At 40.9% G+C, this 26,359-nt stretch overlaps 1 pseudogene; it reads right to left on the bottom strand.

Moving 5' to 3' along the window:
- Window positions 1-23,973: 23,973 nt before the first annotated feature.
- Window positions 23,974-24,470, bottom strand: LOC128118027 (60S ribosomal protein L21-like; annotated as a pseudogene).
- Between the last annotated feature and the right edge of the window lie 1,889 nt (window positions 24,471-26,359).

Here is a 26,359-nt window from a genome sequence, read left to right as displayed (position 1 = left end):
CACAGTAAGACCCTGCCAATAGATAGATAGATAGATAGGTAGATAGATAGATAGATAGATAGATAGATAGATAGATAGATAGATAACAAATAAGGATCTAGGATTTAGTTTTTCAAAGAATGCAATACATGTAGTAATATATGTACTGTGTTAACTTGGGCAGAAAAGATTGAGTGTGGCATAATTAAGAGCCTACAGATAAAGCAGGTGTATATAAGAATTTGGCATATAGAAGAAACAGGGCCGTACACTGGGTAAAGGCTGGAGTGGAGTCATGCTGCTCCCTTTATGCAAAAATAATTAAATGGAATTCTTATTTTATAGTATATCATCTCCAAATTAATTTAGAGGATTAAAGGGTGGATATTAAAAATACTTTACTCTCATTAAAAATATTTAATAGGATTTCTTTGTAAACTGTGATAGTAAAGTATCTCTTTGCTAAAAGCACACCAGGCAAAAACACACACATAGGACCACATTAAAATCTTCCCATGCCAGTGTAGTGAAAAGTAATGGATGAGCAGACCCTGGAGGAAAATATCGACAGTGAGAACACAGGACTAGCATCCAACTTGAAATAGCACCCAATGTGAAAATAATCCTCTATGAGACTATTATGAGAAAAACACAATCAACCGTGGAGGGAAATGGACAAAAGACCCTAGGCCATTCACAGGAAAGTAGTGTGAAGGCTGTGTAACTCTTACAAGATATCAGAGAAATGCAATTCACACATGCTTTGACATTTTATCTCATAGCGATTGGTTTGTCAAAATATATTTAAGTATAAAAATATTAAAACTTGATGAATATGTAGAAATACAGAAAAACCATCATGATTTCTAAAAGAGTAAATTGTTAGTCTTCCTTTAGAGAGTAATATGACAATACCCAATAAATTAAAAACATTCTTGGAGCAGATCTGAATTTCTGGAATGTAGAAGGAAATTCTTACACATGTGTATTGGCTATTTAGACAATAACTACCCTTGAAGTCATGGTTATAATGCCTATAAGAATGGGAATAGACATCAAGAAAATCTATGTACACACAAGGAATGATAACAGATCACTGCACAGCAGTTAAAATCCTGCAGTTCTTCATATACCGAAATCAAAATATGGATGGGAGAAATCTCAAAGGCCTCAGCTCTAGATGAAGAGCTACAGGCAATCAGTGGCTGATGAGAGAGAAAGAGAATCAGTCTTCTCCAGGGACAGGCCCCCTGCTAGGTTGTACAATCTCAGGTGGCCAGCCCTAAACATATGTACCAATGAGCAACACTGTATAGACCCAGTAGGTGTGTGTGTGTGTGTGTGTGTGTGTGTGTGTGTGTGAATATGTGAATAATGAATGTGGATAACAATTTAAAAAAAGAAAAAGTCTTGGAATTGCAAGGAAATAGGAGTCACAGAAGAAATTGGAGAGCAGAAAGGAAAGGGTGGAATTGATATAAATACAGCACTCTAAATTCTCAGATATATATTTTTAAAAACACCTTTATTGAAATAAAAGGAAGGTGAATATGGCTACAGGCAGAGTCTACTATTTCTATAAAACAATCGCACAGTTTGGAGACGTGCTTTTTGCTGGCCTGGCAGCATGGAGACATGTTTGGTAGTAGTCTGGAAGAAGGAAATGGTGACTTTAAGACTGAGGCTTAATTGACAGGATCACTTTTTTCTTAAATGTTGAACTTCCTTAAGAGTTCACAACAGTGGGAGGAGGGAAGATTGGTATGTAAAATGAATAAAAAATGTCTTAATAATTAAAAAAATAGTTCACAACCGTTTCTAGATTTCATAAAAATCCAGGCAAGGAGTGCAAACGTTCTCAACATATAGAAATGTGAATGTTTACAGAGATGAAATGCCAATTAACATGCTTTGATTATTACCTCATATACACATACATCCAATTAGCACATTGTACTTAACGAATGCACACAGTGGTTATATAGAAAAAAAACTTAAAACCTGCAGAAAAATTTAGAATTCATACAAATATAAACCCTACCATAGCAAAATATTTGATCATTTCGAACATTGATACTGGGCATATGAGGATTTTAGCATTATTTTTACAATTTTTCACTTATGCCTATGCTTACTAAATTCAGGAAAATGTATGCCTGCCATCTTTTCACACTACCCTTTACTCCGTATGGGTTGAGATGGTGCATATTGACGAAGGCTCACAGTTTGCTCACTGGTATATTTCCTTTGGAGATTCCTTATTAATTCACAACTAAACTGTCAGTTTTGCAGTCACTGTATGAAATCGATAAATGGCAGGTATCCAGAGACTATAGTCGTGAAGAAATTAGTTTTCCAAGAAAGTAGCCATGGTGAAAAGAAATCAATTTGAATCCCAGTCTATAACACCTCCCAAGGATCCAAATAGTGTCTGTTATAATGGAAGTCACAAATGAAAGTGATACACAGCTCATATCCAGAGGGCCAGGCATTATCTTGGCAGTATGTGACTGGAACTATTAATATGGTTAAATAGTAAAGCAAATATTACTGACGCATAGCTCATTACTCTACTAAATCATAAGAAATCGGAAGTTGTGTGCCAAATGACAAACATTTGCTTTGGAGGAAATGTACATTATTTTCTCGTTTCTTTGATCTCATTCTGCAGGTAGACAGCTCCAATTACTGAGCTTCACCCCGATAGTTTGCTTCATGCTAAGCCAAGTAAAATAGACAGAGGCTAGATAAACTGACAATTTTTTTTATTATGGTACATTCACAGATGTTTACACTAAGAGTGGTAGCAGCTATACCGCTCACTGGAGAAGATGTGTGTGGACCGAGGGCAGAGAGAAGCAGGACACACTTTCCCCTGGACATGAGATGCTAGGAATGCATCAATATCATCAGATGGTTCCGAAAACTGTGTAATGCAATTGCTGGGCCTATGGCTATTCAGGGGTTAGGATACTCCTGATTGCCTGCTGACCCCTAATCTTCAGGGGTCTGAGATTGCAGTCTTGACAGAACTGATAGGAAAAGAGCTTCTTAAGTTAAAAAGAAAAAAAAGGTGAGGGAGAAATAATAATCAGTGATAGAGAAAAGAAGGGTACCCATCAATAAAGATGGAATGTTAATTTATCATATTGAGCTACAAAAGCATATCTGTATTTCCCTGTCTGATAAAACTATTGTGGAAAAAAAAAAGGTATGTGCACCTTGAATTTCTTCAGTATAATTTGTTGGGAAGTCATTACCAGTCAGCCCTCAAGAACTAATCTTATCTTTAAGGTCTTTCTTAATGTGCTTCTATCTCTTTCCATCATTGCTAATTTCACAACACTGAAATGGAGATTGCAGGAGTTAGGGTCAATGGGGTACTTGTTAGAAGAACTAGGGAAAACATAGTAATTAAAGCAACGTGGCAGTTCAATTAAAAGGAACTTCAATTAAAAGAAACCTTTAAGACCAAGTTGTTTCTCTGATTTGTGGTACTCAACTGCTTGAGCCTTTGCAAGAAGGTTAGTCAAACTTGAACTGCGGCCCTCAGCATGTACCTTCATGTAGTTTGGCGCTTATTTCAAGCCTTCCTGATCAGCTACATAAACCTTCCAGTGTTCTTCATTCTAGAACATGGAAGTCTCCATCTGCAAAGAGTGCCTATCTTGGGTTATTTTATATTGTTTCCTCTTAGGTTTTAGTAAGGATTTATTTTTAGTTAGTTTGAGTGTTTTGTGTGCATTTTCGTACGTACATCATGTGAGTGCAGTACTGGTGGGGGCCAGAAGATGGCAACAGAGAACCTGGACCTGGAATTACAGATGATAGTGAGTTTCCTGGGTGCTGAGAACCGAACCTGGACCTTCTACAAGAATAGTAAGTGCCCTTAACCACTGAGCCATTTCTCTAGCCGCTCATTTTATTTTTGAAATTATTTGATCTTAGATTGCATATCTTTTCAACTCTCCCAATCACACTCTGGGGAATTTCAGTAGAAATGCCATAACTGACAAAAAGCTGCATGAAGAAACGAAAAATTTCTCTTTTCTAATGTCACTACATCTGAGATTCCCAGTGAAAAAGCAGGAGACCTCCACACTGCAACACCACACAGAATGATCTTGAAGTTCCTGCAAGGCACAGCACCCACAGTCATCAGCATTGCCAGTCTCAGAACTGTCCAGCCTGTTTTCCACTGGTGAGCATTTCCACATGACACAAAGTCCCCGGGGATGGGTGATGGCAGGCAGGTGCAGTGACTAACCAGTGGGCTCACCAGCTGAGCATTGGCATGAAAAGTGGATTGCCACCTGGCCTATCCAATGTGCCCTGAGGACAAACCAAGCGACTGGACTATACACAAGGCCAACTTGACATTTTAGTAATGGAATCAAACTTTGCCACACGGTGATCTGGGATTTCATTGTGTTGCTCAAGCTCATTTGTTTCCAACTGTCATCAAAGGGGGACAGCAGTCTCTAATGTACGTCCCTTTTCCTTTGCTCACCCCAACCCCAATCAACAAGTTTTATAAGCTTTATTATTTGAAACAATTTTTCTAGAGAAAAGAAGAGTGGGGGGGGGCATTTTTCCCTTAGATGCTAATGAACAATTCATCCTGGCAAGAAAGACTGAGAGAAACAAGCCTGAGGTACAGTGTCTGCTTCCTAATGATCAGCGCCCTTGGGCCCCATGCAGCAACGCCAAATAAAAGACTATACAAGCCCCAAAGCTCATTATTGGCCTGAAATAGCCCTGGCCTCAGGCTCTCTGGCCATGCTCAGATGGTAGTGATCCATTTTGCCTTTGCTTTCTCCCTTTCCCCACCAAAGACGCCAGCTGGGCCCTCGACTCCGGACTCCCCTACACCTGTAGGCCTGGAGCCTGGTCCCCATTTTGTCCTATCTTTACCTTTACTATGTGTTCCCCTCTTTTTTTTTAACTTCCATAAAATTAAGTCTTTCTCTCTGGCCAGTGACCCTCTTTCTGAGGTTCACCAGTTGACATGCGCCCAGCTGGGGGCTTAGGCGTTTTATTGCCCCCCCAAAGCCCGCTACAGAAGGTCACCACCTTGTCAGTCACTTGATGCTTTCATGTCCAAGGACCCACAAAGTCCACCGTGAGTTTCATAAAGATGTACGCACCTGAACCGAAATGGTGTCAGAGACCCCAAAGAGGTTCATTTCAAATCCTTCACACCTCTAACTCACATTGTTATTACCACCCATGTTATTACCACCATGAGAGTAACAGAAAAGTCAGATCTTGGAAAGGACTTATACCTTAGGCAATACTAACTTATAAAATATTTTCTTTCTCTGCTATAACGAGCATGGACACATACAAAATTCGAGTCTTTTATCTTTTCTCCCTTGATGCTGAGGAAATAACTTCCATTTTGAACAAGCTATTAATTTGCATATTATCCTACCTATTAATATTTTCTTCAACCTAAAATGCAATTAGCAAGTCTGTGCTTTCGCTTGCCAAACATTCGTTTTTCTAACTTGCATCTGCAGAAGGATATTTCGGGTTTGAGTTTTCTCATTGAGTTGCTGCTTTTCCAAAATCTGCCCTGGAGGTCATGACCTTGAACTAAACATCTGTTCTCTGCCATGTTTAAGTTGCATTTAAAATAGTTTGTCTTTGTTTCGAGTTAGCTCTTTGAGACAACTATTCTGAAGAAACACTCGGACATGAAACGCCAAATGAAGATCATGATTAGAAAAGAAAACAAGAGTTAAAAGCAAGCATTTTGCCCCTCAGCCAGCTTAAAAAAATGCCAAGTGCTGAGGGTAGAGAGTGAGGACCAGGAGATTTAAAAAGTGGAAGAATCCCTCGCTTTGGTCAAAGTCAATTGTGGAAAGTGAAGAAATGGAGGCAGAGCATCTTAATAATTTCTCTATGAAGCCCTTTCTGGTCTGCTTTAACACTTACGGAGGCTGATATTGACCCCACTACAGACATTCTTCATTTAACCCCCAAGCTTCTCCGAACAACTTGGGGGTAAGAAATACAGTAACCCATAAAACACAAGGTCCTTCATTGGTCCACCTACAAAGGACAACTCTGAAAGACTTCTGAAGATGGAAACGATTCACACGAAAATACAAAGGACGCAGCTGTTGTGAGAAAAGTCTTCCACCGACCTGATCTGCTTATCCTCATTGAGGGGTTTAGAGTAAGTTACAAAGGAAATGGATTCTACTACCAACAGCACAAAATTGTAATGGGTTCACCCATGAAAACTTCTTGTAAACGCCCTTCAAAAATATTTGTTTTGTGTTTGCGTTGGTTGGTTTTTGTTTGTTTGTTTGTTTGTCTGTTTGTTTTTCCCCTTTGCTGTGATAAAGTACCTGCGCAAAAGCAACTTGAGGGAGGAAGGAAGACCCACAGTTCAAGGGTTCAGTCCGTCATGGCAGGAAGTCATGCCGGAAGAAGCTTGAGAAAGCGGGTCACATTGCATCTGTAGTCCGGAAGCAGAGTGATGGATGCTGGTGCCCAGTTCATCTTCTCCCTCGTGTGCTGTTCAGTTTCTTTCTTTCTTTCTTTCTTTCTTTCTTTTCTTTCTTTCTTTCTTTCTTTCTTTCTTTCTTTCTTTCTTTCTTTCTTTCTTTCTTTCTTTCTTTCTCTCTCTCTCTTTCTCTCTCTCTCTCTTTCTCTTTCTTTCTCTCTCTTTCTCTTTCTTTTTTTGTTTTTGTTTTTCTAGACAGAGTTTCTCTGTGTAGCTTTGAGCCTTTCCTAGAACTCACTCTGTAGCCCAGGCTGACCTCGAACTCAGAGTTCCACCTGGCTCTGCCTCCCAAATGCTGGGACTAAAGGCGTGTGCCCGCCTAGCGCTGTTCAGTTTCTAAACTCAGGGAAGGCTGCTGCCTTTTTTTACCCTGTGGCTTCCCGTATCAATTGGTGTAATCAAGATAATCCTCACTGGCATGCGCAGAGCTGACCTAATCTAGGAAACCCTCACAGGTGTTCCCAGAGACTTGTCCTCTTGGTAGCTCTAGATCTCAAGTTGCAGTTGACTATCTCAATGCTTAATCTAAGTGGGCCCATCTTCACTTACAGTTTCTTTGAAGGTAAAATGTTCATGACTAAAGAGCAGCGTGGAGTAGGACTGAGTCCTTACATGCTATTCTCATTTGGGGAACAGTAGCGGAGAAGGTGAGACTGGGCGTGTTGAAGTTGGAAAACTAAATAACGAAGTGATAACCAATGTCAAAGGAGATTAACGATGTGTTACTGAATAAAGTCAATGTTGGGGATATTTTCTCCTGAAAAGGCACGGGCAGATGCTCTTTATACAGTAGTGAAATACATTATTTCAGAGTTGCCTGGGCTTTACCTCCACTATGGTAACTTATTGCCTTTATGAACTCGAGAAAGGTACTCAGTGTTTTGAAGCCTCCGTTTGAACACATGCTACAGTTCTGAAAATTCACATAAGAGGTGCTTGAGAAGACTGTGGAGTAGTGCATGACCGTAAGTGACCAATGTTTCACCATATATGTTAGTTCACCATATAACTACAGTGAAAATGGTGAATATTTTCAACAACTATAGATTCTATGGCTATATGCACATTACTACTTATATTTTTCAGGATGGGTCATATATGTAGAATGTTGTTTCTTTAAATAAGAATGACTTGACATATGTAAAAACTAATGGTGACACTTTTATTACATTTTCATATGTTTAAGTTAACATGAAAAAATTGAGCCAGGTTATAAAATACAACTTTGTCTATTTAGAATTCCAAATTTAGGGGTTAGATTGACCAGCTTATAACCTTTGGAGTCAGACCAAGCAAACAGAGGACTTGCTTTGCAATTTTGAACATCCTCACTATGTCTAATTTCACAACATTTTCCACTCCAGGAAAATGAAACATAAATTGATACAAAGTTAAGCACATAAGCTGTTGACTAAGTGAAGTTATTTATTATTAAATATTCCCAGGAAAAGACAGATGCTCCCTTGTTTCATAAGGATTATGCCTTATATAAGTATAATGACATTTCTATCATGATGTAAACTGCAATGCATTAGTTTAAGGGATGGAATATCTGAGTTTAACACTGAGAATTGCACCAGGGAATTTGAATGGAGCTAAGCATCAGGGCATGCGTAGAGCACATGGTTAACGAGCTGTAGGCATTTGCAGGCACCATTGCAACTTTATCATCTCCTGTCTAGTATAGCTAGAAGCTGAGTGACAGGTAAGACCCTCCCCATTCTAACATTAAACAAGAACCTGGTAGAGTAAGGAAGTTAAGATACAAAGTGTGATCCGGTGAGGGTATTATGTAGTCCATTTTGTTGTGTTTTTATGTGTTTACTGGAATCATTTAAAAACCTTATTTTGAAATAGTAAGTAAATTTCAATGTCTTTTTTTTAAGTTCTTTATAGTTTGGGGCTTCATTTCAACAAGACAGCAAAAGTAACGACAATAATCTTAAAATAATAATTAAGAACATACATAGCTAACTGAAGACTAATTATATGTCACAAAACACCAGTGAAATACAGTGGGTTTCTGATTAAAATGAACACTTCTCCTCATCCAACATGGCTAATCAAATATATTCTTTTTTGATTGGAAAGACAAAAAGTACCTATAATATCCTTGTCTGAATGGTTCAGCCTCAACATGGTGGAGTCTAAGCTCACAAAAGCAACCAGGCCCCATTGAATAAAACGGCAAAAATCAAGTTCATAGGTGTGTTAATTAGGGAATCAAGTCCTGAGAAGTGAGCAGTGAAAATTTCACTCTTTTTGCATGTTGCTTAGCCTACCGAAGAGCCCTTTCTCCAAATAAGTGGAGCTGTATCCATGGTACAGGTAGCCGAGCACCAGGAGAGAGAAGATTTTGAGCAATGAGGCCGGGAAAACAGGTTATTTGTAGGGTGGAGAATGTATCAGCAAGTCCTGAAGGGAAGAAGGAAAGGATGGATAGTTTACTGCTGGGCCAAACTCTATGCAGGTTTTAAGGTTTATACATAGATGCAACAGGCATGAACTTCCTGTCTATTCAAAGTTGAACTCATCCAAAGGCAGATGAGATAAATTTTGCAATCTGAACCCAACTGAACAAATTGTAGGCTAAAGCATAATTCTCTAGAGGAGTCTAAGTCTCTAGATAACACAAAGTATAATGATATAACATGACCAAAGTCCAGAACACACTCTAGTCTTCACCATGAAAGAGCCAGAAAGATGAGACCCATTTCCAGGGACTTGGCAATCAACAAACTCTAGGCCTGATTAAATTAGCATGAAAAAAATGGGACCAGATTATGAAATACAATTATATAAATGTGTCAAAAGGGTTAATGTTACATTGTAGATACGAAGTGTCCCAGCAAAATGTTCATAGGTGGAAGGCGTGGTCCTTAGTTTATGGAACTGATTGTTGAAAAGTGGCTGGATCTTAAGGGCAAGCTTCATAATGGATATTATGGATATAATAACAATGGATGGCATTGTTGGGAGGTGATGAAGCTTTTAGAGATGGGTCCTAGTTGAAGGAAGAAGTTTGTGGGCTCTACCATGACCTGGTCCATTTCCATCCCTACTCCCTGCTTCTTGGCTACCACACATGAGCAACCTCCTTTGTCACATACTTCCCACCATTAAGATCTGCCTCACCACAATCCCATCACTGTACAGCAGCTAAAAATGCAAAAATAACCTTTGTAACTTTGAGCCAAAATCAATCAATCTTTCTATCTTTCAATACTCTCCTTGGGTATTTATCACAGAGACAAAAGCAAAGGAACCAGACTAACACAGATAAGGTATGTGAAGATGTATATGTATGAATATTATCTTAGTCCGTATGTAAATAATACACACAACAACGTAACATACAATAAAATAAAACTAAAATGTGAATATTTAAAGTAGGATGTTCAAAAGCATTTAAATTGCAAAGAGAAACTGAGAAAAGACAGAATGGAAGAACGGACCACTAGAGGATAACCAGAGAACAAAGCGGGGGACTTAGTCAACCAGCACCAAGAGTGATATGAAATGTTATTGAGCTTCAACTTCAACTGGAAGGTGGAAATAATGAGCAGAAGGTACAAGCTTTAAGTTTCTCATCAGAAACAAATTTCAGGTATAAAAGCAGAGACAGGCCGAACGTGAATGATGGCCAACACAGAGCTCTGAATACTATTATCAGCTCTCTTGCTGCACATGAATGACATTTATATGTGAGCACACGCTTAAGTGCCATGACATACAAGCAGAGGCCCAAGGACAACCCACATGAGTAGGTTATCTCCTTCATCGTGTGGATTCCAGGGACTGAAATCGGGCCATCAGGCTTAGTGGCAAGTACCTTTACTGGCACAGACAGTTCACCGGACCCCTAGCCATCTTCTTCAATACCCATATTATTGCATTGTTTAGATCATGTCTTGATGAGGTAAGACATTCACAGTCAATTCCTCCCACATGAACAGTGCCTTGCCCTGCACCTGAGAATTGCCTGTGGTCAAGATTTCTGTCTTTCACATACTCGTAAACTCATAATCAAAGAAATTTAATATCCTGGGGTTTTCCCAGAGATAACCTGTTCTTAGACCTCACTGGTTTGGGGCCAGTGAAGAAGAAAAATAAATGCACCCAGGGTCTGTTTCATCACTGAGTTACACTGGTGGAGGAGAGCTCAATCAAATGCAGAATGGTGGATAACAGTGATTTACAACTTCATAGGAACTAGAATAACTTAGTAGACAACCTCTCAGGCATATTGGAGGGAGATTCTAGTCTCAGCTAATTGAGATGAGAAGCCCCATCTAAAATGATGATGGCACCATAGGATACCCAGGGACTCATACTCAAAGGAGGCAGTAAGCTGGGCAGCAGCACCTATCTATCTGCTCCTGAGGGCAGATGTAGTGTTTTCAATTGCTTCATACCCCTGCCGCCACACCTTCCCCAGCATCAAGGACTGTAACCTCAGATGGTTAACCTAAACAAACCCTTTCTTTCCTCAGCTGGTTTGGTGGGTTGTTTTGTTCCAACAGCAAGACAAGTAACTAAATGGCTTGTTTTTACCAGAGCACCCACCCCCAAGACTCAAGGACCTATGTGGAAGAAGGGGGTGAAAGATTGGAAGAGCCAAAGGTGATCTCTGACTCGAAGGACACAGTCCAACCACAACAGAACTGATGTGCGTGAAGTCACAGAGAATGTGGCAGCATGCAGAAGACCTGCACAGGTCCAAGCCAGAGGGGAACCTTCCACTGAGAGAGGGAAGTGAACACAGGGTTCCACCCCTAAGCAAGAAGCTATTTGCAATTGATACTTGCTGCCGGAGGAACAATCAAGTTTCTCTAACGTCTCACTGGGTATATCCACCACACCCAGGAAAAGCCTCATGCCCAGGAGTAGCTGGCTAACACAAAACTGACGCTGAGTTTTTGGGGGATGTTTTTGTTTGTTTGTTTGTTTCTTTTTCTTAATGTCTTATTTGTTGTTGTTATTTGTTTGTTTTGATTTTCTTTTTTATATTTGAGAGAGAAAGAATATGAAGTCGGGAGGGTAGGGAGGTGGGAAGGAGCTGTAAGAAGTTGGGAGAAGGAGGAAAACATAATCAAAATATATGAAAAATGTAAATTAAAGAAGTAGCTAATGTGTTTTTTAGAAGGTGCAGAAGGAGGCTAGTGCTCCCCGGGGATGTCCTTCGGCTCAGTGCCCAAAGTCACTTTCCAGGGGCTTCACTTGCAACATTTCTCAGAATATTTTTCTCCGTTGTGAAAATTGCGAACATTTCTAATTGTCAGGGGATAGGATATTTAAAACCCTGACGTTTTGGTGACACTCCAAAGAAGCAGCTTATCTTTTATCCCCTCTTGCTTAAAGAGTTCCTCTGCCTCCTGGACTTTCTGCCAACAGAGAACAGCTGCTAATTTCTGAGTTTAGTGGTGTGTGTGTGTGTATACATGAATGCATGTGGACATTCATGTACATGTGCCCGTTTCAGCAGGGGGAGAGAGAAAGAGAGAGACAAAGAGACAGGGATGGAACAAATGGAGACACAGAGAGAGTGAATATCGGGTTAACAAAGCCACACAGTTGAAATAGAGCAGGGATGAGTTTTGGATTTAATGATTTAGATCAACGGGTCATGATTTTAACCACTAGGTTGGACTGTCCATCTTACAGGTTAGTACCTATCAGCATTTTCGGTAGCATAGGATGCAAATTGAGGGCAAATGTGAATGAAAGTTAATCAGCCATCTTTATCTACAAGTAAAGTTAGTTACAGTATGACTTTGTGTGTGTGTGTGTGTGTGTGTGTGTGTGTGTGTGTGTGTGTGTGCGCACACACACACACTTTTGTAAGTACACACTCATCCCATGGACTGGTACCATGCTAACTGGATCCATCTTCAAGCAAAACAGGGAAAGCCAGAGAGGGTGCAAAGCATAGCTACCACTCTTTGTTCCTTTCCACGGACCAGCCCACTGATGGTTTGAAATTACGGCTTCGAGGCAGACAATTTTAAGCAGAAATGTTAAAATACAACAACAGATGCTGTGGTCGACGTGTTAAAAAATGGTATATGTGTCTAAATAATATTTACTTCCTTATAAGTAAATTTTAGCAACGTTTGGCCCCTAAATATAACAAATTCCCCCCAGGGAAACATGTATTTCAAACTTCTTTGAATTGACTCCTTCCAAAGTGTTGCTGATGCATTTTAAAATGAGACTCTGGAGGTTAAACTACAGATTAGCACACCGATGGCCTTCCCTCTGTAGTGTGATAAGGGTTTTGTCTACAAAATGAGAATCTACTAAAGCAAAATAAAACAAATCAACCACTCTGTAAACTTCTCAGGTTAGTGAACGAGTCATCGGAAGCAGACATCTCCAACCTCAAAAATAAAAGCACAGCTCCAAAGCTAGGGATTAATGTTTTAGTCTCCATGTAATTTCCCTTGCATATGGCTTCCATTTCAATCTTAGTTAGAATTTTGTGGAGAAATGCATAGCTATTATATATATCCAACTGTGAATACAGTTCTGTCTAGAATAATAACACATGTACTTATTCACCTAAAGTGAATATTTTTGTCTAACAAGAACGCTTGAAAGGATGAAGCCAATTCACCTTTACTAACCCGCGCACACACACACACCAAAAAGTCTTGCCTCTTTAAGAGCATTACAGTGAGTGAAAACAGAAGAGAGAAAAGTGGAGGAAAGAGAACACTTGCCATATCTAGAAGACTTTGGAAGGTTTGGAAGGGTGAACAGTTGCACCCAGGATTAGACGTTTTCCATAGGCAGGTCAAGTAGGCAGAAACAAGATAAATCACACAGCTGTAAGTGCTGCTTGTCACTTGAGGACTAAAAGAGGATGCTTAAGGTGCTGGAGACCAGGTGAGTGGGCTATCCTTGAGGTAGGTATGAAGTTGAAATGACGGGGCTGGAGAGGCCAGGCCCAGCTTGTAGAAGTCCCCCGACACTTGTAAGGGTACAGAGGAAAACAGCGATGGGAGAGGAGAATGAAGGTGTGTTCAGTTAAACAGGTGATGGGCAGACAGGTAACACACAGAGATCCCTTGCTCTCGTTACACACATATCCAAGTAGATGGAATCACGGCAAAGGTGTGCAGCTGTTCAGTACCTGCTTCCTGCTGCGGGAGCGCTCTCCTGAAGGAAGGTTTACAGATGTCAGAAGTGACAAATGGGGGTTTCCCCAGAAGCTATCTATCCATTTTCCAGATGGGTGAAGTCCAGTTTGGGAGTCAGTGGGGTGTACCCTGCTCCTGCTTCCTGGCTTGGCCACCCTCCCAGCTGAGGATGAGGACAGACTGGGGATTTCTCTGGCTCCTAGGCAATGGAGGGCAAAGAGATGGTGGCACTTGCCTGGCATCTTTCTGTGCAGTCCTGTCATCCTCTCTAATGCTCAGTGAAGACTGTGTGAGGTTAATATGCTGATGGAGGGACATTTTGACGCAGACAGATAGAAAGAAATCAAGTTGCAGTTGAAGGAAGTCTCGTGTAACTTAGCTACTGAATATTCACGTTTAAGACCAGCACATGTTGAGATTCTACCAAGTCTGTTTAAGAAACTCTAGGTCTTTCTTTCTCTTGTGTCCCAGTTATAAAGAGAAATTGTGGTTTGCCAATGAATAACTATCATAAGAAAACATTATTTTGTTTAAGCTTGAGTCTCTTCTTTGCGACCTGTGCCATCTCAATCATGGCACCCCCCTCATTGGTACTGCTCCCCAACCCTGTTGGCAAGCCTTTGCCTTTCTCAAGGCAGGTGCTCTACAGAGTGCCAAGCTTGGTAGTAAAATGGGATGTAACTTCCATTAAGCAAAAACTATTTTTGTAATCTAGACACGGTCCATGTAAAACTCAGATCAAAGCTTGAAAGGTCTGAAAAGGATTTGCCTGGGAAGTGCTGTGTGTCATTTCACAAATACAGTACCAGAAAAGCATGTGGCTGACTGTAAAATGATCGTATTTTCACAACTATCCAGTCCTACAACACACATATAGTCCTGTCAGTCTTAAGAGGCTCTACCTCCATCTACATAGAAAACAAAGTCCACCAAATTTATTTTTTTATATTTATATTTTTATTTTATGTGTACAAGCATTTTGCCCACATGTATGTATGTATACTATGTGCAAAGCAGTGGCTACAGAGGCCAGAACCTGTATCTGGAGCTACAGACAGCTGTGCACCACCATGAGGATGCTGAGAACTGACTCGGGGTCCTCTCCAGCCCTCCACTAGCTATTAAATATCATTTCCATATTTCTATAATACTAGGCAGATAAAACCATCCTGTGATGTCATCTAAGCCTCTTCTATGAGGTTCATATTAGGAGAAAGAATCATCTCAAATGGTGAAATGTCTTTAGCATAGACAAAGATTTCCAGAAATGTTAAGTCTTTCCCTTTGTGAAAAAAGTATGCTGCAGGATTCTGCACTGGACTAGGGATTATAATTCTCTTTAAATGCAGGCAAGGAATGCCAATGACTTCTAGACTGAATTTTGATGGTTCAGTACATCCAGAAAAAAAAGACAAAGGACCAGTCTTATTTTATCATTTGGTCAAAATCATTTTAACAGTCAACTGTTAATAAAGATTATTGTGGCTAAAATATCTTCAAAGAAATAAGATTTGAGCATAAAAAAATAGAATGTGAGTGATCATGGGGTAATCCACATTGAATACTATATTAAAGATCTCATTCCTTTGTCTAATTTACTTCGTTTGGGCATTAACTATGAAAGCCTGTCTTGGACCAGAAAAGACTGGTGGATTGGCATGAAACACTGGTGGGTTAGATGACCTCTCTGTTTCCCAACATTTCTTTAAAACTGTTTAAATAGCTTGTGAAATAGAACCACAGCAGTGACTTAATGTGATTTCTTCTTAATTGGAGCATTTTCTCTGTTGCTCATTTTAAGTTTATTCTACTTGACTGGATTTTGTCATTGACTCTCTGTGATGTTAATCATTTCTCTCTCTCTTCCATTAAATACATCTCAAGGTTCATGATTGGAAAATGGACTGTGGCTATCAGACCATGTGTTGGCATTTTGTTTTTGTTTTGCTGCTACCAGGCCTTGAATATCAACACTTTTTCGTTTCAGCCATTGCTACCCCTGCTGTGACTACATGCCATGGTATTCAGGGCAGAGGATTTGGGGAACACACACCCTTGGTCAGTGCTTTCTTCAAAGCTTCAGAAGGAAGAGACAGACGTAAAATGAAAGCCAATCTCCTGGCCTCTTCTGTGACTTGCTTTTAGAATCCCACAGTCATTGTATAAGGGCTAACACTGCCTTCTGTGAATGACCTTGGAACCACAGTATCCAGGTTTGTCTTGAAGTTAAATTCCCCAATTCTCTGCTGCTGCTGCTGCTGCTGCTGCTGCTGCTGCTGCTGCTGTCACTGCTGACCAAGCCTTATTACATAATTGCCACGTTTATAAGGGTTGCCTTTGCCTTTCTTGGAAGGACATATCCACATGAAGGTGTGCACAATTGGCTAGGAGCTATTTATAGCTTTCTTAGCAGGCAATGGTGTGACCTGTAGCTCTGTACATACAGCACCAAAAATGAAAGACAAACAGAAAGGGATACTATTGTGAGACAAGTGGATACAGATTATATAAGAAAGGATATAAAGTCATTATTATTTGTAAACCTTGTATAACTTAAACAAGGACTTATTTCTTCTTCTCAGAATGTCCAATCTGCTGCTAATATGGGAGACAGAGAGATCCAGAATGACCCAACCCTTGTATTTAATTCATGGTTCCAGAAACATGTTCCTGGGACAGAGGAAAACGTTAGGAGTTAAAATCATGACTTTATCTCACATGACCCAGGCCAATATGCGGCAGATACCAATTCTGGCTATGTGTTATTAATCAAGATTCAGCCTTGCAGCCTTAACTAGATGCAAGGAGCAAGCCAGTACCACATGGCCTCTGGTGAGGCAGCCACCGTGAGCAACTGCTCTAGCCCAAGACTGGAGAACTGCAAGGCAGCTGGTTGTCTACCTCAGGGAGTTTGCAGAAACACTTGCCAGATGCAAAAATTAAAGCTGGATGCGAACCAGTTACGAAGTTTGCCAAAGCATTTGACACATGGAATTGTGCAAGTTCATTGACTAATGCAAAAACAAGTTCTGCAAGAAAAACCGAAGGAATCGAGGGGTTATGTAAGTGCTAGCTCTCATTAACCAAATTTCCCAATTTCCTCAAATACCCACGGCCCAGTCACATTCAAAAGAAAATGTTGTGAAAATATAAAATATGTGTCCAATAAAATATGATTATATCCCTTAAGGGGGCATTCTTTATATGTGCTTTTTAAGTCTCTATTCATTTTTTCTGAACTTTGAAGGCCCAGGTTCACCGGTGCTTAGAACTGAGACAGTTCAGCCTACCAACCCTGACCCTGTGAACATATATCACTACACTTGGTCCTTGCATAGGCCCAGGATAAATGGTCGAAGCAAGGGTCAGAACTCTCCTGTTCTCCATGGCCCCTGGAGATGCTATGTTGACTGCTTAGGTGGCATTAACACTCCACAGTTAAACTTCTCAGCCATTCTTCAGTCGGACTCAGTGTAATCTATTAGTAGGTAAAGGCTACATTTTCTCAGTTGAGTCTTGATTGTAAGTAGGTTTAGAGAACCTCAGCATAAGAGATGAATTAACCCAGACAAAATTGCAAAGTACTTCTGTCCTTGAAATAAAGAATAAATCAGAATCACTGCCTAGAAGCAAGGAATTCGGCACCCTTCCCTTTAAACAGGATGACGTGTTCATCTTGATTTTTATTTGTTTTTAAATTGAGTTGATGATGCTGTGTCTCTGACCCTATCTCTTTTTAGTTAAGGAATTATGAAAATGAGTTCATCCTGCTACGAATCTAAGGTCCAAGGTGTTTATGTGTCTCCCCTGTGCAGATCGAACATTTCTTCTCATTCTCCTGCCTTGTCCTGGAACTGAATCATTGTGCTAACGTGCTTACATGCACTTACAATTCACAAGGCACTGTTCTGGGCCTGGCTGATGAAGACATTGCACTCATACTGTGAGCCATTCTGTCCTCACTGGAGTCTAAGGAGTGAGGCTGAAAAGAAAAAGCCGGGGGATGGGGTCATCCTCGGAACAACTTCTGATCAACTGGCCATGTCCAGACCACAAAATTAGCACTCCTGTTCTCTCCCATAAGACACATAATTGTCTACTTCCTTTTGAAAGGCTGCTAGCTGCTTGCTCTTGACTGCTGTCATTAGCACTTCCTCCTATGGAGCACTGTAAAGCTTACAGTAAGACTGTGGCCTGGGTGGAAGGTCCTCCATCAAGACGGTAGATGTGGGATGACAGCTCTACTTCTTAATAATGTGGAAGGTGAACTTGGATCAGGAGACTCTCTCTTCTGTGAAATGTCTGGCATACTGAAAGCAGTAGGTAGATTAACCCCATCGAAATAACAGTCAGATGGCTAAAGACAGAAATCCCCAGGAGGTCATGCTGAAGTATGTCCCTCTATTCAAATCCATCCTTCTCTTGTCAGAAGTTAATAAAAACATAAAAGTAGATGTGATACAATAAGATCATACTGTAAGACTTCTAGGTCCATGAGTGAAGGACTCCAAGTCAGCATACAATAGAGACGCCTGTGTACTCATGGTTACTATAGAACTACTCCTAATAGACAAGCTACAGACTAGGTGCCTCTCAATGACTGAATAGATATGTAATGTGCAGCATACATACCCAGTGGAGTATTATTCAGCCATAAAGAACAAACCCATGTCATTTGCAGGAAAATGGCAAATAGAAGTGAAAATGAAAATCGTCGTGTCTTGTCAAATGAGCCAGATCTAGAAAGACAAATATCAAATGCTTTGTCCAACACACAGATTGTAGATTTTAAGGGCTAGAGATGTGAAAGGAGAAGGGAGTCTAGATGGGAAGAGGAAGACGACCCTAGGTGTCAGAATGCAGTCTAAGAATGGTGTCATGGGAGAATTCTGAGTGCTTGTGAGAAAACTTCAAGAAAACAAGACAAGAGTCTTTTGACCTCTTCAAAACACAGAATTATTTTTGGAAATGTGTCTTTGTGCTTCTTCCAGGTGTAGTGGACAGGAGTGACTTTACTTCAGCTGTTGTTATTCATATGCCTCTACAGAAAAACATGTCTTTGCTCCATGAGGCTTATACTTGTGATTGTATACTTACTAAGGTGACTCCTCTTAACCCTCAAAATGTAAATTGTCTGATTGGCTAATTGCATGAGACCTTGATCCACATGATTCTTAGGCCCTGCCCTCCAAGATTCACGCCACCAACTAGAGCAGTAAACATTTAGGGAGGAGTAGGGGAGAGAGATGGTTAAAACATGGTATGAGCATAGCCTATTGTATTCATATATGAAATCCACTATACTGTACAGTTAGCATATTCTAATAAAAATACCGAAGGAAACCCTGACTATGGACCTAAACTGGTAGGTATTTCCCACCTGAGACTTGCTGTGCCTCAGATTTTTCCTCTAATTATTCTTCTCCTTTTTTAAAAAAAATGCATATGAGTGCTTTATTTGCATATATAACTTTATGCCAGAATAGAGCATCAGATACCACTGTAGATGCTGATGAGCAAGCATATGGTTGCTGGGAATTGAACTCAGAGCCTCTGGAAGATGTCAATAGCAACATGGAGAAGAGGTCAAAGGTATTGATAGTTGGGGTGCATGACAGACCTTTACACTGAGATTTCAGATAGTAATAGGTGAACATTGATCAGTTTTAAACTTTGTCTACTTTTATCTTTAATATGTAAGTTAGATAAGATGTACAATTTGGGGGTTGAGTTGGGGATCATTAACAAGATCTATTGGCACGACACATGTAACATTTGGGGTATTCAGTTCACATTTACTCAATCAATAAAACTACATCTAACTTAAAATCCATCTCTTCTCCAGCTTATAAGTTGTATTGGGTGATAATTAAATATTTAATCATTTTTGAGCCTAACTTTAATTTATTATCACCTTTGAATACTCCCAGGTTATTACTTGTAGCAACTCAGAATATCATAATAAATAGTGGTAGAATTTGGACTACCATGAAAAGCAGGAGTAGTAATCATACTTCATTGGGGAATCTACATTCTCAAATACAAGTGGCTTCTCCAATCTTTTTGTGTGGCCAACTCTGGAAACAGGCCTGAGGCAATTGAGCCTTAGACTCAATTGAGTTCCACCCATAGACTAAAATTAGGTCAGCTATGGGTGTTGTGGCTCAAATATGAAATGTCCACCACTGGCTCATTAGTTCAAACACTTGGTACTCTGCTGGTGGGAAGGTATTTGAATATTTAGATGGCAGGGCCTTATAACAGAAGTGGGTCACTGGGGATGGACCTTGAGGTTTTATGGTCCAGCCCCATAAGAAGTTGGCTCTTTGTTTCCACCCATCCCCTTCCTGCCTGCCATGGTGAGTCCCCTTCATCTGTGGGCCAGAATGAACCCTTCTTCCTTAAACTACTTCCTGTGAGTTATCTCATCTCTGCAGTGAGAAAAGTCACTGGTGCACTAGGTGTCTGACGATCCAACTGGAGATGACCTTGCTTCTGTGTGCATCCTTGCCCAACATCCCCAGCACTCACCACAATGCCTAGTTCTCTCCCCAGTGGCCTCCTCTCTTCCGGCATTGCTAGCATAAAGCAGGGAGTGAGGCCTCTCATTCTTTGCAATGATTTCTAAACTATCTTTGTGTTTAGATCCTAATCCCTATAAATCTTAAGAATAATATCTCGGAACAGTTTTTGTGTGGTTTGGTGTGTGTGTGTGTGTGTGTGTGTGTGTGTGTGTGTGTGTGTGTGTGTGTGTGTGTATGTGTGTGTGTATGTGTGTGTTGGAGTCAAGATGAAGGGCAGAGGTAACACACACTGTTAATTGGATGTCATTTCAGAAAGCCTAATGGAGCGTACAGTAAATTCAACATTATCTTCACTTCTGTTAAGAATCAGTCAACTCTTTGTGGTAGTGACCTGGACAGGTATAGAACTTCATTTTTGCCACCTCATGGTAATTTTAGCCATTAGCTTTGCTCTGATTATTGCACTTATTTGGCATCATACCTCATTTTGATATTTTCATTGATTTTTTCCAAAAGGAGCCAGAAGCTATTTCCATATTTTCATCACAGAAGGCCCAAAGAACAAGAACATTGCTTTGAGAAACACCAATATCCACAGAACATCATGACAGAGATTGCTGCCTCATTTTGTAATTCTACAGATAAACGAGGTTAGCTAAAGGAATACAGTAGTATTGAATTTAGAGAGATTTGTGGTATTATGGCAAAAGCCCAGCAGATAAGCAAGAAACTATTAACTTAAGAAAGAAAATTTACTGATCAGTAACCCTCAGTAAATTATTTTTAAACTGTATCAGCATTGCATTAACACAGTACAACATAATAAAGCCTCTATTATTTTTGGAAAGTGTTTTGGGGGTGCTCAAAGACAATTCACGGTCTTTATACCTTCTCTCCAATTATAATAAACACCAATTTGGTCTCTGAAGAAGGAAGGAGATTTTAAAAGGTGTGTATGGATAGGAAGAGTTCAGCCTTGGCCTTGAATGTGGAGTGCCAGAGACTGTGTGGTGAAGGCCCAGAACAAGAAGTACAGAGAACCACTCTGTTGGCATCAGACCACTTCCTTGGACTAGTCTGCATGAGACTGCTTCCCTGGCCCACTCTGATTGCACCAGGCTGCTTCCCTGGACCACTCTGATTGCACCAGGCTGCTCCCTGGACCACTCTGATTGCACCAGGCTGCTTCCCTGGACCACTCTAATTGCACCAGGCTGCAAGGCATGCAGCCACTCATGCAAGAGCTTTTGCCTATTAGACTTGATCAGATCTGCTGCAGCTGTTCTCAACCTATGAGTCTTTACCCCTTTGGGGTCAAATGACCCTTTTAGAAAGGTTGTATACCAGATATCCTGCATATCAGATATTTACAGTACAATTCATAACAGTTTCAAAATTGCTATTATAAAGTAGCAAAGAAAATAATTTTGTGGTTGGGGGTCTCCACAGCATGAGGAACTGTATTAAAGGGTCACAGCATTAGGAAGGTTGAGAACCGCTGTGCTAGAGCTTTAGAAAGGCTACTCTCTCTCTCACCCCCACTCTTCTCGAGCAGCTATGACCAGTTTTTCTAAAAGATGAGTCATTGAAAAGCATTTTGAAACTACAGGCACACCTTGTTTTCTTATAGCTTGGGTTCCCTCTTGTTATCCCAGAAAACATTCTAGAACATACTAGTTTCCAAGAAGTTTTAAAACAAGGTGAGATAATTTATATCTTCAAGTGTAATTTTCTCCCAGCTCAACTCCTCTGGTGCCCCACCTACCTGCTCTGTGTCTTGACTGGATTTAAAATCTCTAACAGACTCTTGCCCCAAAATGCCAGGTCTAGATCAGGGCCAGCTGTCCAGAGACTTGAGGGGTGATAGTTCTTTATACCTTTTGGCAGAAAGGCCAGTTTTCACAGGACAGACACACACACACACACACACACACACACACACACACACACACACAGAGTTTCTAACATGTCAGCTAACATAGTCATCAATCTAGAAGCACAAGTTTGATACATATTTCATTTCTACATCTCTGTCTCTTCATTTCTTCAACCTTTATTGACTCTTCCAAAATTAGATTTACTTATATTTGTCTGTCTCAACACAATCTAAAACTAATCCAGTATTTTAAAAGTCAATGTACTGTCTCTTTTTGGCTACTGTGAATAAACAGTGCTTCTTTGCTGTGTTGAAGTTGTCAGAATCATTACCCTTTAGACCAGAGGTTCAGTGGCAGCTTTTGACACCTGAAGTCTTCTGCATTCCCTAGATGGCACAGCCTGGCAGTGGGAGGCAGAGTGCCCAGAAGCCACATGCCATTCACCCTTTCTTATTTGCATGATCTAAAAGTGGACGTATCTCCTGTCGGTCAGAAGAAAACAAGAGTGCAGATTTGGAAACTACATTAGTGAAGGGAGAAGAGTGAGAGATGGAAAAGGGGTGTAGACGGGGGTGGGGGCGGGGAGCACGAGATGGACAAAGGAATGCAGGACTCTATCTGCAGAGGCTGAAGCGCACAATGGCGCCTTTCTGAGCACAAAGGAAGGGGATTGGCTGAAATGGAACAACAAAGCCAAAACTAATCCCTTGAAGAAGAATGGCTTCTCAAATGTGTGCGTTACCTAGCAGGAATGCAATATTTTGATCTTTTCTATTAAAGCTCACAGACGTGCTTGCATCCGCCTGGATGACATAGAGGATTCATTTAGTGAAGCCATTCGCTCTCCCCCTTAAAAAGTCTATAGTCATTCTGCGTGTCATCTGAAAGCCTGGCTGCCTATTGATTTCAAGACGGCCTGCTAGGGAGGGCTTCTGTGTGATTTGAGGGCTGATGGGGGAATCCATATGTCACGACAGTTCAGACACAAGGCAAGAAAAGAAAGGCCTGAGCGTAATTCATTTTCTTCTCTAATTATCGGTGGCTTACAGTTAGCAATCTAGACTGACTGATATCATTTGTAAACACGGTGAATTATGGTGCTGATCTCAGGCCCTGGGGCCAACCTAGTTTGTATTATAAGTTGACATTTACAAATCCTTTAAAATTTAGCCTTTGATTGCCCCATGGGAGTCAGAAAAATTATAAACCTTTTGCAATCCATTGATTGGCTGCACTGTGATAAATACACAACTTTCTAAAAGGGAGAAAGCTGTTTATCCAAAGCTGCCGTGTGATTTCCACTCAGGAAAATACAGGAGGCTTGCAGGGGCTCGCTGGCTCGGAGTCACAGTCCCAGCCTGTAGATGATTTCCTCCCACAGAACAGGAGGCAGCCCGGCAAGGGTGCCCAGAGGACACACTGGCCTATGACTCTGCAGATGTGGGACAGACAACTTCATACCGGAGATGCCCTTTATGACATATCCCAGTACAGACAGATCCCCAAACAATGGGGAAATTCATCTCCAAAGGACATGGCCAAGGCACATGTAGAGAACAGGGTTCTGCTAAGCCTAAAAAGTATAACTCAAGCCCAGCCTGGTGGCGTGGGCCTGTCATCGAAGCTTCTAGTGAGGCTAAAGCAGGAGGATCACAAATTCTAAACCTGTCTGGGCTACATGTCTGAGTTCATGGACAGCCTGGCCAACACAGTGAGTCCCTATAGCAAAACAAGAAGTAAAATAGATTCAGCAGGGTGTTGGAGCCCTTGCCCTTGCCTGGCATTTCATCTCCAGCTCACCACACTGAAAAAAGAAAGAAAAGAAAATGAGCAGATCAAGTATACTTTGAAGGGCGGTACCTCTGCTACCTTAGTGTGTACCAAGGCCAGCTAAGACCTTGCAGAAGCGCAAGTTCAAAGTCCAGGGCTAGATCTCAGGTATCATTTTTTTTTTCCATGAATTCCTGTGGAATGGGCTCCAGCAGCCCAGGCTCCTTCCTGTTAGGTCTCACAAAGTATGCTTCTCTGGGTGGAGCAGGCTGGCACTTCAGCTGAACTCCAGTGCCCTTCTCTTTGGCTTCCTTTTTCTTCTGGTTGTTCTCCTTCACCCGCTTCAGGAAGCCATCTTGGTTCCTGGAGCGCTGATGTGCTCAACCCCCACATTAATTCTCTTGGCAAGAATCTTGCCCTTAACCTCCGTGTTTACAATGATGTCCACAGCTTGCTGGGTGACATTGTAGACTCCTCGGGTTTTGCCATGTTAACACTTATGGGGCATTCCCTTTTGAACAGTGACTGTTTCCTTGATGTCTACAATATCACCCTTCTTGTAGATCCTCACGTACATGGCCAAAGGAACAACTCCATGTTTCTTTAAAGGCCTAGAGAACATACAGCGAGTGCTTCTCCTGTTTCCCTCTGTGTTTGTCATTTTGATGAGTTACTGGATGATGGATGCCATGCCTGAAAGACACCTTAAACAAATAAATAAACAAACAAACAAATAAGAACTGGGATGTTTACGATACTGACTGCTCATGAGTCACAAAAAAATACTTGAAAAGACCATCTTGACAGACACAACTGGAAAATACAAGTGGGAAAGCTTCTGTAAGACACTTTCATTCCATTATGGTTTTATTCATTACCTACTATTAGCCTGTGATATGCAGATGAGCTGAGAATCCTTGCTCAAGAGATGGGAAATCTTTATTGTGTCACAATAAACTTGAAGATACTTAGCAGTGTTCAGACGCCATGGTGATTGCTAAACAAGTGACAGAAGAGTCACAAAAACCATCATCGTTAACAAAGATGCTCAGCCTGGCATCTTCTTCAGTTAAATAATAAATGGTATTTGCTTCCATGTGAGTCCCTTCCAGGCTCTAGGTGGAGTCGTTAGAAAATTTAGTGTGCTAAATTGCAAGCAACTGGCTCTGTTAGTCTATTGGCATATGCTGTGTGATAACCCCTCTGTATGCTGTGAATATGTTTCATTACCATTGGTTAATAAAGAAATTGCTGTGGCATATAGCAAGGCAGGATAGAGTCAAGTGGTAAATCCAAGCAGAGGTACAAGAAGAAGAAGGGCAGAGTCAGGGCAGACAACAGCCAGCACCCCCAGAGGAGCAAGATGGATTAGAACACAGGTAAAGCCATAAGACACATGGCAAACATAGATTAATAGAAATGGGTTAACGTAAATTGTAAGGGCTAGTTAGTAGAAGCCTGAGCAATAGGCCAAACAGTTTGTAATTAATATTAAGCCTCTGAGTGAAGGTTTTAAAAGCGGCTACAGGACCAGGAGGGACAGAAAAGCCTCTGTTTGCAAATGGCACCCAACATGGGGTGCCAGATGTAGTGTGAATTCTAATTGATCTTAACAATAAATAAATCCTGGAGTCAGATATCAATATAAATGCTGAAAGGACAGAGAAATAAAGGAGCAGCCAAAGTCACCTCTTACCTCTCCAAATCCTCCTACCAAAAAAGGGCTGAGCTCCTGTCTCCACCCACCTTATAGTACTCTCTCTGCCCAGCCACAGCGCTTCCTGTCTCCTGTCTATATGGACCTCCAGACCTCTATGGTTAACTAATGGCTAGCTCCACCCTCTGATCTTCCAGGCAAGCTTTATTTGTTAGAGCACAAGCAAAATATCACCACAGGCACATTTATGTCATTCATGTGAGTGTGAAGGTTTTAGATTGTAACTGCCATGTTTGTTTGTCTCAAAAGTTAGAAGGTAGAAGACAAGGAGCATGAAGAAGAGAAGAAAATGTCTGTCATGTCTGTCAGCTACTCACACTGAATTTACCCTTCATCGCTGTGATGAACGGATCTGAATTGTTCCACAATGTGTGCTTCCTCGTGATATTCATGCACTGGTGTAGTCTGGTTCCTTCCCAAGTTGTAGCAGAGTGGGGTGGGGGAACCGCAGAAAGAACATGGTAGAAGTGATAAGTGATAAAAGTAGAGATGAGTGAGCTCATCAAGAACACAGAAGGTTCCAATTTTCTTTTTCTGAAAGATTGGGGAGAAGCCAGCTTTGATAGATTGAGGACACTCAGGCAGCCTTATGGAAAAAAATCTTCCTGGTATAAGTCTGAGTATGAGCCCCTCAGATAATTACAGGGAGTTAACCTACTCCATTGAACCCTGCAAATGACTTCAGCCTGGGTCAAGATATGCACTGCAGATGTAAAAGAGCAATTTGAGTCACAACTACCCACTCAACAGTGCCCAGTTCCTACACCTTTAGAAACCATGTGGCATGGTAAATGATTATTGTTTCAACCTAAAATTTTGAATAACTTTTCAAT

The sequence above is a fragment of the Peromyscus californicus genome, unplaced genomic scaffold, assembly GCF_007827085.1.
Source record: "Peromyscus californicus insignis strain IS unplaced genomic scaffold, ASM782708v3 Scaffold_21__1_contigs__length_65335640, whole genome shotgun sequence".
NCBI lineage: Eukaryota > Metazoa > Chordata > Mammalia > Rodentia > Cricetidae > Peromyscus > Peromyscus californicus.
Note: the sequence above shows the minus strand (reverse complement) of the source record. Positions and strands in the feature narration are given on the sequence as shown.